Consider the following 10,748-nt stretch of genomic DNA (forward strand, 5'->3'; position numbering starts at 1 on the left):
GCTCGTCGAGAAAATGCGATTTAAGCAATAAAATTAAAAATGCACCCAAAACCTAAACCAAACGTTGCAGGTGGTTATTTCTTCATGCGCAGCAGTCAACGCGGCACTCTCTAGCTGCCAAGAGCACTTTTTACTATGCGCACCCAACCAGAGTGACGGGAGGAGCACGTTTCAGAAAACGTGCTCAGCTCGTCGAGAAAATGCGATTTAAGCAATAAAATTAAAAATGCACCTAAAACCTAAAACAAACGTTGCACGTGGTTATTTCTTCATGCGCAGTGGTCAACGCGGCACTCTCTAGCTGCCAAGAGCACTTTTTACTATGCGCACCCAATCAGAGTGACGGGAGGAGCACATTTCAGAAAACGTGCTCAGCTCGTCGAGAAAATTCGATTTAAGCAATAAAATTAAAAATGCACCCAAAACCTAAACCAAACGTTGCAGGTGGTTATTTCTTCATGCGCAGTGGTGAACGCGGCACTCTCTAGCTGCCAAGAGCACTTTTTACTATGCGCACCCAACCAGAGTGACAGGAGGAGCACATTTCAGAAAACGTGCTCAGCTCGTCGAGAAAATGCGATTTAAGCAATAAAATTAAAAATGCACCTAAAACCTAAAACAAACGTTGCAGGTGGTTATTTCTTCATGCGCAGTGGTCAACGCGGCACTCTCTAGCTGCCAAGAGCACTTTTTACTATGCGCACCCAACCAGAGTGACGGGAGGAGCACATTTCAGAAAACGTGCTCAGCTCGTCGAGAAAATGCGATTTAAGCAATAAAATTAAAAATGCACCTAAAACCTAAACCAAACGTTGCAGGTGGTTATTTCTTCATGCACAGTGGTCAACGCGGCACTCTCTAGCTGCCAAGAGCACTTTTTACTATGCGCACCCAACCAGAGTGACGGGAGGAGCACATTTCAGAAAACGTGCTCAGCTCGTCGAGAAAATGCGATTTAAGCAATAAAATTAAAAATGCACCTAAAACCTAAACCAAACGTTGCAGGTGGTTATTTCTTCATGCGCAGTGGTCAACGCGGCACTCTCTAGCTGCCAAGAGCACTTTTTACTATGCGCACCCAACCAGAGTGACGGGAGGAGCACATTTCAGAAAACGTGCTCAGCTCGTCGAGAAAATGCGATTAAAGCAATAAAATTAGAAATGCACCTAAAAGCTAAACCAAACGTTGCAGATGGTCATTTCTTCATGCGCAGTGGTCAACGCGGCACTCTCTAGCTGCCAAGAGCACTTTTTACTATGCGCACCCAACCAGAGTGACGGGAGGAGCACATTTTAGAAAACGTGCTCAGCTCGTCGAGAAAATGCGATTTAAGCAATAAAATTAAAAATGCACCTAAAACCTAAACCAAACGTTGCAGGTGGTTATTTCTTCATGCGCAGCGGTCAACGCGGCACTATCTAGCTGCCAAGAGCACTTTTTACTATGCGCACCCAACCAGAGTGACGGGAGGATTACATTTCAGAAAACGTGCTCAGCTCGTCGAGAAAATGCGATTTAAGCAATAAAATTAAAAATGCACCCAAAACCTAAACCAAACGTTGCAGATGGTCATTTCTTCATGCGCAGTGGTCAACGCGGCACTCTCTAGCTGCCAAGAGCACTTTTTACTATGCGCAGCACACCAGAGTACGGGAGGAGCACATTTCAGAAAACGTGCTCAGCTCGACGAGAAAATGCGATTTAAGCAATAAAATTAAAAATGCACCCAAAACCTAAACCAAACGTTGCAGGTGGTTATTTCTTCATGCGCAGTGGTCAACGCGGCACTCTCTAGCTGCCAAGAGCACTTTTTACTATGCGCACCCAACCAGAGTGACAGGAGGAGCACATTTCAGAAAACGTGCTCAGCTCGTCGAGAAAATGCGATTTAAGCAATAAAATTAAAAATGCACCTAAAACCTAAACCAAACGTTGCAGGTGGTTATTTCTATATGCGCAATGGTCAACGCGGCACTCTCTAGCTGCCAAGAGCACTTTTTACTATGCACACCCAACCAGAGTGACGGGAGGAGCACATTTCAGAAAACGTGCTCAGCTCGACGAGAAAATGCGATTTAAGCAATAAAATTAAAAATGCACCCAAAACCTAAACCAAACGTTGCAGGCGGTTATTTCTTCATGCGCAGTGGTCAACGCGGCACTCTCTAGCTGCCAAGAGCACTTTTTACTATGCGCACCCAACCAGAGTGACGGGAGGAGCACATTTCACAAAACGTGCTCAGCTCGACGAGAAAATGCGATTTAAGCAATAAAATTAAAAATGCACCCAAAACCTAAACCAAACGTTGCAGGCGGTTATTTCTTCATGCGCAGTGGTCAACGCGGCACTCTCTAGCTGCCAAGAGCACTTTTTACTATGCGCACCCAACCAGAGTGACGGGAGGAGCACATTTCAGAAAACGTGCTCAGCTCGTCCAGAAAATGCGATTTAGGCAATAAAATTAAAAATGCACCCAAAACCTAAACCAAACGTTGCAGGTGGTTATTTCTTCATGCGCAGTGGTCAACGCGGCACTCTCTAGCTGCCAAGAGAACTTTTTACTATGCGCACCCAACCAGAGTGACGGGAGGAGCACATTTCAGAAAACGTGCTCAGCTCGTCGAGAAAATGCGATTTAAGCAATAAAATTAAAAATGCACCTAAAACCTAAACCAAACGTTGCAGATGGTAATTTCTTCATGCGCAGTGGTCAACGCGGCACTCTCCAGCTGCCAAGAGCACTTTTTGATATGTGCACCCAACCAGAGTGACGGGAGGAGCACATTTCAGAAAACGTGCTCAGCTTGTCGAGAAAATGCGATTTAAGCAATAAAATTAAAAATGCACCTAAAACCTAAACCAAACGTTGCGGGTGGTTATTTCTTCATGCGCAGTGGTCAACGCGGCACTCTCTAGCTGCCAAGAGCACTTTTTACTATGCGCACCCAACCAGAGTGACGGGAGGAGCACATTTCAGAAAACGTGCTCAGCTCGTCCAGAAAATGCGATTTAAGCAATAAATTTAAAAATGCACCCAAAACCTAAACCAAACGTTGCAGGTGGTTATTTCTTCATGCGCAGTGGTCAACGCGGCACTCTCTAGCTGCCAAGAGCACTTTTTACTATGCGCACCCAACCAGAGTGACGGGAGGAGCACATTTCGGAAAACGTGCTCTGCTCGTCGAGAAAATGCGATTTAAGCAATAAAATTAAAAATGCACCCAAAACCTAAACCAAACGTTGCAGATGGTCATTTCTTCATGCGCAGTGGTCAACGCGGCACTCTCTAGCTGCCAAGAGCACTTTTTACTATGCGCACCCAACCAGAGTGACGGGAGGAGCACATTTCAGAAAACGTGCTCAGCTCGACGAGAAAATGCATTTTAAGCAATAAAATTAAAAATGCACCCAAAACCTAAACCAAACGTTGCAGGCGGTTATTTCTTCATGCGCAATGGTCAACGCGGCACTCTCTAGCTGCCAAGAGCACCTTTTACTATGCGCACCCAACCAGAGTGACGGGAGGAGCACATTTCAGAAAACGTGCTCAACTCGTCGAGAAAATGCGATTTAAGCAATAAAATTAAAAATGCACCTAAAACCTAAACCAAACGTTGCAGGTGGTTATTTCTTCATGCGCAGTGGTCAACGCGGCACTCTCTAGCTGCCAAGAGAACTTTTTACTATGCGCACCCAACCAGAGTGACGGGAGGAGCACATTTCAGAAAACGTGCTCAGCTCGTCGAGAAAATGCGATTTAAGCAATAAAATTAAAAATGCACCTGAAACCTAAACCAAACGTTGGGGGTGGTTATTTCTTCATGTGCAGCAGTCAACGCGGCACTCTCTAGCTGCCAAGAGCACTTTTTACTATGTGCACCCGACCAGAGTGACGGGAGGAGCACATTTCAGAAAACGTGCTCAGCTCGTCGAGAAAATGCGATTTAAGCAATAAAATTAAAAATGCACCCAAAACCTAAACCAAACGTTGCAGATGGTCATTTCTTCATGCGCAGTGGTCAACGCGGCACTCTCTAGCTGCCAAGAGCACTTTTTACTATGCGCACCTAACCAGAGTGACGGGAGGAGCACATTTCAGAAAACGTGCTCAGCTCGTCGAGAAAATGCGATTTAAGCAATAAAATTAAAAATGCACCTAAAACCTAAACCAAACGTTGCAAATGGTCATTTCTTCATGCGCAGTGGTCAACGCGGCACTCTCTAGCTGCCAAGAGCACTTTTTACTATGCGCACCCAACCAGAGTGACGGGAGGAGCACATTTCAGAAAACGTGCTCAGCTCGACGAGAAAATGCGATTTAAGCAATAAAATTAAAAATGCACCCAAAACCTAAACCAAACGTTGCGGGTGGTTATTTCTTCATGCGCAGTGGTCAACGCGGCACTCTCTAGCTGCCAAGAGCACTTTTTACTATGCGCACCCAACCAGAGTGACGGGAGGAGCACATTTCAGAAAACGTGCTCAGCTCGTCCAGAAAATGCGATTTAAGCAATAAATTTAAAAATGCACCCAAAACCTAAACCAAACGTTGCAGGTGGTTATTTCTTCATGCGCAGTGGTCAACGCGGCACTCTCTAGCTGCCAAGAGCACTTTTTACTATGCGCACCCAACCAGAGTGACGGGAGGAGCACATTTCGGAAAACGTGCTCTGCTCGTCGAGAAAATGCGATTTAAGCAATAAAATTAAAAATGCACCTGAAACCTAAACCAAACGTTGGGGGTGGTTATTTCTTCATGTGCAGCAGTCAACGCGGCACTCTCTAGCTGCCAAGAGCACTTTTTACTATGCGCACCCAACCAGAGTGACGGGAGGAGCACATTTCAGAAAACGTGCTCAGCTCGTCAAGAAAATGCGATTTAAGCAATAAAATTAAAAATGCACCTAAAACCTAAACCAAACGTTGCGGGTGGTTATTTCTTCATGCGCAGTGGTCAACGCGGCACTCTCTAGCTGCCAAGAGCACTTTTTACTATGCGCACCCGACCAGAGTGACGAGAGGAGCACATTTCAGAAAACGTGCTCAGCTCGTCGAGAAAATGCGATTTAAGCAATAAAATTAAAAATGCACCCAAAACCTAAACCAAACGTTGCAGGTGGTTATTTCTTCATGCGCAGTGGTCAACGCGGCACTCTCTAGCTGCCAAGAGCACTTTTTACTATGCGCACCCAACCAGAGTGACGGGAGGAGCACATTTCAGAAAACGTGCTCAGCTCGTCGAGAAAATGCGATTTAATCAATAAAATTAAAAATGCACCCAAAACCTAAACCAAACGTTGCAGATGGTCATTTCTTCATGCGCAGTGGTCAACGCGGCACTCTCTAGCTGCCAAGAGCACTTTTTACTATGCTCACCCAACCAGAGTGACGGGAGGAGCACATTTCTGAAAACGTGCTCAGCTCGACGAGAAAATGCGATTTAAGCAATAAAATTAAAAATGCACCCAAAACCTAAAACAAACGTTGCACGTGGTTATTTCTTCATGCGCAGTGGTCAACGCGGCACTCTCTAGCTGCCAAGATCACTTTTTACTATGCGCACCCAACCAGATTGACGGGAGGAGCACATTTCAGAAAACGTGCTCAGCTCGTCGAGAAAATGCGATTTAAGCAATAAAATTAAAAATGCACCTAAAACCTAAACCAAACGTTGCAGGTGGTTATGTCTTCATGCGCAGTGGTCAACGCGGCACTCTCTAGCTGCCAAGAGCACTTTTTACTATGCGCACCCAACCAGATTGACGGGAGGAGCACATTTCAGAAAACGTGCTCACCTCGTCGAGAAAATGCGATTTAAGCAATAAAATTAAAAATGCACCCAAAACCTAAACCAAACGTTGCAGATGGTCATTTCTTCGTGCGCATTGGTCAACGCGGCACTCTCTAGCTGCCAAGAGCACTTTTTACTATGCACACCCAACCAGAGTGACGCGAGGAGCACATTTCAGAAAACGTGCTCAGCTCGTCGAGAAAATGCGATTTCAGCAATAAAATTAAAAATGCACCTAAAACCTAAACCAAACGCTGCAGATGGTCATTTCTTCATGCGCAGTGGTCAACGCGGCACTCTCTAGCTGTCAAGAGCACTTTTTACTATGCGCACCCAACCAGAGTGACGGGAGGAGCACATTTAAGAAAACGTGCTCAGCTCGTCCAGAAAATGCGATTTAAGCAATAAAATTAAAAATGCACCCAAAACCTAAACCAAACGTTGCAGGTGGTTATTTCTTCATGCGCAGTGGTCAACGCGGCACTCTCTAGCTGCCAAGAGCACTTTTTACTATGCGCACCCAACCAGAGTGACGGGAGGAGCATATTTCAGAAAACGTGCTCAGCTCGTCGAGAAAATACGATTTAAGCAATAAAATTAAAAATGCACCTAAAACCTAAACCAAACGTTGCAGGTGGTTATTTCTTCATAGGCAGCGGTCAACGCGGCACTATCTAGCTGCCAAGAGCACTTTTTACTATGCGCACCCAACCAGAGTGACGGGAGGAGCACATTTCAGAAAACGTGCTCAGCTCGTTGAGAAAATGCGATTTAAGCAATAAAATTAAAAATGCACCTAAAACCTAAACCAAACGTTGCAGGTGGTTATTTCTTCATGCGCAGTGGTTAACGCGGCACTCTCTAGCTGCCAAGAGCACTTTTTACTATGCGCACCCAACCAGAGTGACGGGAGGAGCACATTTCAGAAAACGTGCTCAGCTCGTCGAGAAAATGCGATTTAAGCAATAAAATTAAAAATGCACCGAAAACCTAAACCAAACGTTGCAGATGGTCATTTCTTCATGCGCAGTGGTCAACGCGGCACTCTCTAGCTGCCAAGAGCACTTTTTAATATGCGCACCCAACCAGAGTGACGGGAGGAGCACATTTCAGAAAACGTGCTCAGCTTGTCGAGAAAATGCGATTTAAGCAATAAAATTAAAAATGCACCTAAAACCTAAACCAAACGTTGGGGGTGGTTATTTCTTCATGTGCAGCAGTCAACGCGGCACTCTCTAGCTGCCAAGAGCACTTTTTACTATGCGCACCCGACCAGAGTGACGGGAGGAGCACATTTCAGAAAACGTGCTCAGCTCGTCGAGAAAATGCGATTTAAGCAATAAAATTAAAAATGCACCTAAAACCTAAACCAAACGTTGCAGGTGGTTATTTCTTCATGCGCAGTGGTAAACGCGGCACTCTCTAGCTGCCAAGAGCACTTTTTACTATGCGCACCCAACCAGAGTGACGGGAGGAGCACATTTCAGAAAACGTGCTCAACTCGTCGAGAAAATGCGATTTAAGCAATAAAATTAAAAATGCACCTAAAACCTAAACCAAACGTTGGGGGTGGTTATTTCTTCATGTGCAGCAGTCAACGCGGCACTCTCTAGCTGCCAAGAGCACTTTTTACTATGCGCACCCGACCAGAGTGACGGGAGGAGCACATTTCAGAAAACGTGCTCAGCTCGTCGAGAAAATGCGATTTAAGCAATAAAATTAAAAATGCACCTAAAACCTAAACCAAACGTTGCAGGTGGTTATTTCTTCATGCGCAATGGTCAACGCGGCACTCTCTAGCTGCCAAGAGCACTTTTTACTATGCGCACCCAACCAGAGTGACGGGAGGAGCACATTTCAGAAAACGTGCTCAGCTCGTCGAGAAAATGCGATTTAAACAATAAAATTAAAAATACACCCAAAACCTAAACCAAACGTTGCAGGTGGTTATTTCTTCATGCGCAATAGTCAACGCGGCACTCTCTAGCTGCCAAGAGCACTTTTTACTATGCGCACCCAACCAGAGTGACGGGAGGAGCACATTTTAGAAAACGTGCTCAGCTCGTCGAGAAAATGCGATTTAAGCAATAAAATTAAAAATGCACCTAAAACCTAAACCAAACGTTGGGGGTGGTTATTTCTTCATGTGCAGCAGTCAACGCGGCACTCTCTAGCTGCCAAGAGCACTTTTTACTATGCGCACCCGACCAGAGTGACGGGAGGAGCACATTTCAGAAAACGTGCTCAGCTCGTCGAGAAAATGCGATTTAAGCAATAAAATTAAAAATGCACCTAAAACCTAAACCAAACGTTGCAGGTGGTTATTTCTTCATGCGCAGTGGTCAACGCGGCACTCCCTAGCTGCCAAGAGCACTTTTTACTATGCGCACCCAACCAGAGTGACGGGAGGAGCACATTTCAGAAAACGTGCTCAGCTCGTCGAGAAAATGCGATTTAAGCAATAAAATTAAAAATGCACCTAAAACCTAAACCAAACGTTGCAGGTGGTTATTTCTTCTTGCGCAGTGGTCAACGCGGCACTCTCTAGCTGCAAAGAGCACTTTTTACTATGCGCACCCAACAAAAGTGACGGGAGGAGCACATTTCAGAAAACGTGCTCAGCTCGTCGAGAAAATGCGATTTAAGCAATAAAATTAAAAATGCACCTAAAACCTAAACCAAACGTTGCAGGTGGTTATTTCTTCATGTGCAGTGGTCAACGCGGCACTCTCTAGCTGCCAAGGGCACTTTTTACTATGCGCACCCAACCAGAGTGACGGGAGGAGCACATTTCAGAAAACGTGCTCAGCTCGTCGAGAAAATGCGATTTAAGCAATGAAATTAAAAATGCACCTAAAACCTAAACTAAACGTTGCAGGTGGTTATTTCTTCATGCGCAGTGGCCAACGCGGCACTCTCTAGCTGCCAAGAGCACTTTTTACTATGCGCACCCAACCAGAGTGACGGGAGGAGCACATTTCAGAAAACGTGCTCAGCTCGTCGAGAAAATGCGATTTAAGCAATAAAATTAAAAATGCACCTAAAACCTAAACCAAACGTTGCAGGTGGTTATTTCTTCATGGGCAGTGGTCAACGCGGCACTCTCTAGCTGCCAAGAGCACTTTTTACTATGCGCACCCAACCAGAGTGACGGGAGGAGCACATTTCAGAAAACGTGCTCAGCTCGTCGACAAAATGCGATTTAAGCAATAAAATTAAAAATGCACCTAAAACCTAAACCAAACGTTGCAGATGGTCATTTCTTCATGCGCAGTGGTCAACGCGGCACTCTCTAGCTGCCAAGAGCACTTATTACTATGCGCACCCAACCAGAGTGACGGGAGGAGCACATTTCAGAAAACGTGCTCAGCTCGTCGAGAAAATGCGATTTTAGCATTAAAATTAAAAATGCACCTAAAACCTAAACCAAACGTTGCAGGTGGTTATTTCTTCATGTGCAGCAGTCAACGCGGCACTCTCTAGCTGCCAAGAGCACTTTTTACCATGCGCACCCAACCAGAGTGACGGGAGGAGCACATTTCAGAAAACGTGCTCAGCTCGTCGAGAAAATGCGATTTAAGCAATAAAATTAAAAATGCACCTAAAACCTAAACCAAACGTTGCAGGTGGTTATTTCTTCATGCGCAGCGGTCAACGCGGCACTATCTAGCTGCCAAGAGCACTTTTTACTATGCGCACCCAACCAGAGTGACGGGAGGAGCACATTTCAGAAAACGTGCTCAGCTCGTCGAGAAAATGCGATTTAAGCAATAAAATTAAAAATGCACCTAAAACCTAAACCAAACGTTGCAGGTGGTTATTTCTTCATGCGCAGTGGTAAACGCGGCACTCTCTAGCTGCCAAGAGCACTTTTTACTATGCGCACCCAACCAGAGTGACGGGAGGAGCACATTTCAGAAAACGTGCTCAGCTCGTCGAGAAAATGCGATTTAAGCAATAAAATTAAAAATGCACCCAAAACCTAAACCAAACGTTGCAGGTGGTTATTTCTTCATGTGCAGTGGTCAACGCGGCACTCTCTAGCTGCCAAGGGCACTTTTTACTATGCGCACCCAACCAGAGTGACGGGAGGAGCACATTTCAGAAAACGTGCTCAGCTCGTCGAGAAAATGCGATTTAAGCAATAAAATTAAAAATGCACCTAAAACCTAAACTAAACGTTGCAGGTGGTTATTTCTTCATGCGCAGTGGCCAACGTAGCACTCTCTAGCTGCCAAGAGCACTTTTTACTATGCGCACCCAACCAGAGTGACGGGAGGAGTACATTTCAGAAAACGTGCTCAGCTCGTCGAGAAAATGCGATTTAAGCAATAAAATTAAAAATGCACCTAAAACCTAAACCAAACGTTGCAGGTGGTTATTTCTTCATGGGCAGTGGTCAACGCGGCACTCTCTAGCTGCCAAGAGCACTTTTTACTATGCGCACCCAACCAGAGTGACGGGAGGAGCACATTTCAGAAAACGTGCTCAGCTCGTCGACAAAATGCGATTTAAGCAATAAAATTAAAGATGCACCTAAAACCTAAACCAAACGTTGCAGGTGGTTATTTCTTCATGCGCAGTGGTCAACGCGGCACTCTCTAGCTGCCAAGAGCACCTTTTACTATGCGCACCCAACCAGAGTCACGGGAGGAGCACATTTCAGAAAACGTGCTCAGCTCGTCGAGAAAATGCAATTTAAGCAATAAAATTAAAAATGCACCTAAAACCTAAACCAAACGTTGCAAATGGTCATTTCTTCATGCGCAGTGGTCAACGCGGCACTCTCTAGCTGCCAAGAGCACTTTTTACTATGTACACCCAACCAGAGTGACGGGAGGAGCACATTTCAGAAAACGTGCTCAGCTCGTCGAGAAAATGCGATTTAAGCAATAAAATTAAAAATGCACCTAAAACCTAAACCAAACGTTGCAGATGGTGATTTCTTCATGCGC

This window comes from Syngnathus scovelli, chromosome 19 (genome assembly GCF_024217435.2).
Source record: "Syngnathus scovelli strain Florida chromosome 19, RoL_Ssco_1.2, whole genome shotgun sequence".
Lineage (NCBI taxonomy): Eukaryota > Metazoa > Chordata > Actinopteri > Syngnathiformes > Syngnathidae > Syngnathus > Syngnathus scovelli.